Source organism: Meleagris gallopavo, chromosome 15 (assembly GCF_000146605.3).
Source record: "Meleagris gallopavo isolate NT-WF06-2002-E0010 breed Aviagen turkey brand Nicholas breeding stock chromosome 15, Turkey_5.1, whole genome shotgun sequence".
Taxonomy (NCBI): Eukaryota; Metazoa; Chordata; class Aves; order Galliformes; family Phasianidae; genus Meleagris; species Meleagris gallopavo.
The window spans coordinates 144,514-150,766 of record NC_015025.2 but is presented as its reverse complement, the minus strand read 5'-3'; the positions used below and the strand labels follow the sequence as shown (position 1 = coordinate 150,766).

The 6,253-nt window shown below is 46.6% G+C and overlaps 1 pseudogene; it reads left to right on the top strand.

Annotated features, from left to right (window-relative positions):
• Window positions 1–3,083, top strand: part of LOC104913215 — a 12,639-nt pseudogene extending 9,556 nt beyond the window's left edge.
• The last annotated feature ends 3,170 nt before the right edge of the window (window positions 3,084–6,253 follow it).

Sequence of the window (6,253 nt, the reverse complement as noted above, 5' to 3'; positions counted from 1 at the left end):
TGGTCGTACTCGCAGCGCCAGAGCCGGAGCCTGTGCGTGGCCACGGACGGCGCGGGCAAGAGCGACCTGATGGTGTTCAGCCCCAACCTGCCCGCCGCCGCCCGGCTCCGCGCCGAAGGAGACGCCGCACGAGCCGCCCTCTCTGCTGGACACGGTCAGTGCCGCTTATCCCTTTATTTCTTCCTTCTCTGTGTCTATGATTCACAGCATAAATACCTTCGTTTAACTATGTGTACTTTAATAACAATTGTTGGATTCGTTATAAATCACCTGGCATGATCTGCATAGTTTGCCAGCTTCTCTGTATATTGCACCGTTGATGGGGTTTTGTCGGGTTTGCTTCTGTCGTCAGTGGGAGGTTCTGTGCATGTCAAAATCAACGTTCTGGTGGGAGATGCATTTCTGACAGGTGTTGGAGGAGAATGTGGTTGTAGCACCCGGTAGAGCTGGGGCTTTTTCTCCAGTGAATGTTGAGTTTATTTCTAGATCCCTGTTCTTGAGAGAACAGCTCACCATTGGTGAGGACTCCAGAGCTTGTCAATAAACACAAATGAGAGGTTTTTACTGTTTTCTGAATCCGTGTTGGGATCGGGGAGTGAGAGTTGCCAGGAGGCTTTAAGAAACTGGAGCCTTCCTGTTTGAGTATCTCAGCAGATGCTGTCTTTGTTGGGACACAGGAAGCCTATCAACCCAGTGACTGTTGACAGCAGGTCCATCTGTGCAGTGGGCTGGGCTTCTCTAGGCCCTCTACAGTCAAATTCTGTGTTTCCTCACTCCTTGTTGCGCATGTGGCATTTCTGCTTCTGAAGACATCTGCCATGTGCACTTTTATTCTCTTGTGTTAGAATATGGCATTTTTTGCTCAAAGAAGGAGTTTTTTCCAAGATTGGTGTTTCTGGCTGAATTGTCTGAACTTCACTGCAGTCTTCTCTGTGTTTGTTTTGTTGCTTGGGATGGGAACAAATGCCCTCTGTATTCCATATTTTGGCAAGCCTTGTTTTTCAGTGATATGGAATGGGGTCTTCTCTCCTGCTAGAAGAATGTCCCACTCAGTTGTTTTTCTTCTCCATCATTAGAAATATGTGGGTGACAGTGGATGAGATGTAGTGCACGGAGTTCTGGCTACTGTCATTTTGCAGACCTTCGAGTAGTTGGCCTTGAGTGTGGTGTCTGACTTTTCCACTCTAGTGTGCTGAGATAGTCACTGAGAGAAAGTCATTAGCCGTCTGGTCTCCCTCTTACTTCCTTTCTGACAGACGTGTGCCAGGGTGTACTACACTCTCCCTAGTGTTCTTTCTGTGAGTAGTCAGCAACTGACATTACAGGTAAGTCATTCACATCCAAAGAATATGTGTTTGAGAGACAGCTATACATTTTTGCTTAGTTGTGCTTTTTTTTTTTCTTACTTTTTTTTGGTTTTCTAAATCTTGACTGGAGTACATATGCTGTGGGAATTGCCTGTAGGTGTGGAGCTTTTTGGTGATCATGTGTGTACCAGTGGGGAGAGCAGTTTTGCACTGGTAAAGATCTCTTCCGTGCATGTCAGCCTAGTACTGGACTTACAAGTAATTTCTTAGGAGACATTGTTTGGTGAGTGTAGTCCTTGTGTACTTTTCCCAGATTTGTGCATTTTTATACTTGGCTTTGGTGAAGACAGCATGGACTGTTGTAGCGTAGTTTGTTCTAGAATTTGAAGAGATATGCAAATTCTGAAATAGCTCAGCATTCTTTTTCCGTGTGAGAAATCCTTTACAGGCACCTGTGTGTTTTTTGGAGAACTCACTGCTGTTGGATGAACTAAACTAAGTAGTTTGACAATAAAAACTCTCTCAGAGTGTGTAATGGAGAAGTCTTTTGTTCATCTGTGTTTACTGTGCTGTGTGTTATGATGCTTGAGAATTTGCTTTAATGTCTGCAGAAGAAGAGAATTCCATGTGTGCTGGACATGAGAAAGCCTGAAACAACTCTTCCGAAGTGTCGGTTATCTTGGATCATTCAGTTGTTTCTTTGCATACAGAAACACCTTTATCAATAGCAAAGGCCAGATCTCATGCAGACCATTTATTTGAGCCACTGCTCAGTGAATGTGAAGGTGATGTGCAGACGGCTACACAAATACAGGAGAAGGGACATTGAGTCCTGTATTCTTGGCTTGTTTTCTCTTTGGCTGATGTTTTTCCAATTAAAACATCCTTCCTTTTTTTTGGAGGAAGTTAATTTAGACTCTAGCGCATCTCTACGATACCTGAAAATAAAGCTGTGATCTCTTTGCTGTCTGTTACATTCTGTTCTCATGCCTATGAATCGAGCGTGAAGGCTGAGTAGATCTAGATATTCCAGGTAAGTGGATGAACTCACCGAGTGGGTAAGTGGAAGAAATACATATATAGCCTCCTTGAACACCTTTTCTTCCTGGACTTGTGTGGAGTGAGCTTTGTGGCTTTGTTGATAGAAGGTCTGTCCCAGGATCTATGTGCTGATCAAGATGTTGATCTCTATCCAGACCCTTCCTTCCATTTGCTAAATGAACCTGCAAAATATTGTGCCTTGTGCAGTTGTACTTGTAGCATCCCTGCCTTTAATGATAGCAAACCCATCTGCCTGTACCTGGAAAAGTCAACAAAACATCTGTTAACTGGGCACGATGCATTTTTTTCTCTGTTTGTGAGTTTGGGTGATCATGGTGTAAGATCACAGAAAATCCCTAGGTGGAAAGAATAGTAATGCAGAACAAAACATGTTCTGCTACATTCTGAATGTGATTGGAACATGTTGATGAAAGTTGTGGTGCCCAACTGGTGCAGTGTCTGCCAGAAATCACTGGTGGTGTTTTGCTTGAGCTGCTCTACTCAGGAGCATCACAGGAGAGGAGGACCACGCTTCATCTTCTGAGTCTGAACTTCCACTGTGCTCTGTGTGGAAGGATTTGGGATAGGAAATGTGGTGTGTCTGAATGCTACCTCAGGGAGATGAGCATGCCGTTTATTGTGCTAGAGCAATGTAGTTCAGATACAAACATGAAGGAGGATGAAGTGTTTAACTTTACGTTTCTTTTTTACACTGGCTGAACTGAACTTCAGTAAGGCCTTTGACACAGTATCCTGTAATATCCTTGTGTCCAAATTGGAAAGGTGTGGATCTGATGGGTGCACCATTTGAGGGATGAGGAACTGGTTGCAAGATGGAACCAGAGAGTCATGTTCAATGGCTCCTTATCTGGATGGAGATCAGTGATGAGTGGTGTCCCTCAGGGGTCACTGCTGGGACCAGAGCTGTTTAATCTCTTCACTTATTAAATTGACAGTCAGATTGTGTACACCCTCAGTAGACTGCAGGTGACCTCCAAGGGGGAGTTGATACCACCAGAGGGATGGGGATAACCACCCAGAGAAACCCAGGCAGACTGAGTGGGCCCAGGAGAACCTCATGAAGTTCAACAATGCCAAGAGTAAGGACTTGCACCTGGGTTGTGGTAACTGCCACTAACAGTACAAGGCTGGATGATGACAGGATGGAGCACAGCCCTGCCAAAAAGGAGTGGTACTACTGATGGATAGCAGCTGGACATGAGCCAGCACCGTGCCCTGGCAGCCCAGAAAGCCAACTGTACTCTGGACTGCATTAAAAGCAGCGCAGCCAGCAGGGCGATGAGGGGATCTGCCCCTCTGCTCTGTGCTGTGAGACCCCACCTGGAGTGCTGCATCCAGATGGGGAGTGCTCAGCACGGGAGAGGCACAGACTTGTTTGAGTGCACCCAGAGGATGGCCATAAAAATGATCCCAAGAATGGAACACCTCCCTACGAGGACAGAGCTGGGTTTGTGCAGCACGGAGAAGAGGAGGCCTGGGAGACGTGACAGTGGCTTTTCCTTATGTAGAGGGGAGATATAAGAAAGATGGGGACAGACGCCTTAGCAGGATCTGTTGTGATGGGATAAGGGGAAATGATTTCAAAGTAGACAAGAGGAGATTTAGATTGGATGTAAGGAAGTAATTATTTGCAGTAATGTTGGTGAGGTACTGGCTCAAGGAGCCCAGAGAGGTACTGGATGCCCCGTCCCTGGAGACATTCAAGGTCAGGCTGGATTGACTCTGAGCACTCTGATCTTGCTATAGGTGTCCTTGTTCACCTCAGGAGAGTTGAACTGAATGATTTTTGTGGATCCCTTCCAACTTCTATGCTTCTTCTATGATTGTAACTTCAGAAACCAAAAAAGAAGCAAGTGGTAGGAGAAGCATTTACCATGAGTGAAAGAAGGGGATGTGTTTCCCACTTTTCTCCTCTCGCTAATTCTTTTGAAGACATAGAGCAATCACCTGTGGATCTCTGCTTCACTGTAGTTAGGCTAAAAGTGATGCTTATTTTCCTGTAAAATATAAAGAAGGCCATGTGAATAGAGAGTGTCATTAGAAAGAATTCTATTCGATCAGAAGGTTTCTAGGAGTGGAACATCAATTACTGTTGCTGAGATAGCTAACCAACAGATACATTCAATGCCTGTCATGGCACACCTATTTCACATGACAAACAAGTGCGAAAGATCAGTTGGACCTCACTGTAAATAAAAAGATACGCTCTAATCTAGAACAGTGAAAAGTGCTGCAGGTAAGTGCTCAGTCAAAAAATATGTGTATGTGAATATATGTGTATATGTGAAGCATAAGGAGTAGAGAATGATAACAACGAAGCGAGTCCCAGAGGCCTGAGGGAACTATCTGATGTAGTTGCCAGTCGACTCTCAATGAAACTTGTAAAGTCATGGCAATCAGGTGAAGTCCCTGGTGACTGGGAAAAAAGGCAACATCACATCCCTTTTTAAACAGGGTAAAAAGAATGACTCTGGGAGCTACCGACCTGTCAGTCTCACCACTGTGCCAGAGAACATCATGGAACAGGTGCTCCTGGAAGCTATGCTAAGGCACATGGAAGACAGGGAGGTGATCTGGGAGAATCAGCATGGCTTCACCAAGGGCAAATCCTGCTTAACCAACCAAGTGTTTTTCTGTGATGGTGTCACTGCATTACTGGACAGTGGAAGAGCCACTGATGTCTTCTATCTTGACTTCAGTAAGGCCTTTGACATGGTACCCCACAACATCCTTCTATCCAAATTGGAAAGATATGGATTTGATGGCTGGACTGTTCAGTGGATGAAGAATTGGCTGCAGGATGGAGTCCAGAGAGTGGTGGTGAATGGATCCATGTCTGGATGAAGACCAGTAACAAATAGAGCGTCCCCCAGGAATCAGTGCTGGGACTGATAGTCTTTCATATCTTCATCAGTGACATGGACAGTGGGGTCGGGTGCATCCTCAGTAGGTTTGCTGGTGACGTAAAGCTGTGGCGTGTGGTGGATGGGATGGGATGGGATGGGATGCCAATCAGAGGGACTTAGACAGGCTTGAACGTGGTGCCCAGGTGAATGCCATGAGTTTCAACAAATTTAAAGGGAAGATCTTGCAACTGGATCGAGGCAACTCCTATTACCAGTACAAGGTGGGGGATGAAAGGATTGAGCACAGCCCTGCCAAAAAAAGACGTTGGGGGTGGCAAGCTGGATATGAGCCAGCATTGTGGCTTGGCAGCCCAGAAAGCAACTGTATCTTGATCTGCATCAAAAGCAGTGTGACCAGCAGGGTGATGGAGGTGATCCTGGCCCTCTACTCTGCACTGGTGAGGCCTCTCCTGGAGTACTGCATCCAACTGTGCAGTCTTCAGTACAAGAGAGACATAGACTTGTTGAAGTGTGTACAGAGGAGGGCCACAAAAATGACGACGGGGTGGAACATCTACAGTGAGGGAGATGAGGTACTGGAACAGGATGCCCAATGATGTGGTGAATGCCCCGTATCTAGAGACTTTCAAGAAGAGGCTGGATCAGGCCCTGGGCAACATCATCTAGCTGTGGGTCTTCATGTTCATCTCAGATGAGTTAGACTATGCGGCGTTCAGAGGTCCGATCCAACGCGAAGAATTCTGTGATTCGCTGATTTTATGAATCCAGCGGGATACGCAGAAAAGCATCGATAGGAAATTCCCTCTGCGAGCCACATGATGGCGCTCTGAGCTAAGGAACGCGCGATGCGATCCGAGGAAGGGAGGGGAACACCTTCCGGTGCCATGGAAAAGAAGGCAGAGCAAGAGCGAGCGGCGGAGAGGAGGAGGCGCGTCCCGTGAGGAAGGATTGCGGGGGCGAGCGCGGCCGGAGGGTTTGGAGCAGGCGGGTCGGGAGGTGCGTGTCGCGGAGAAGAGA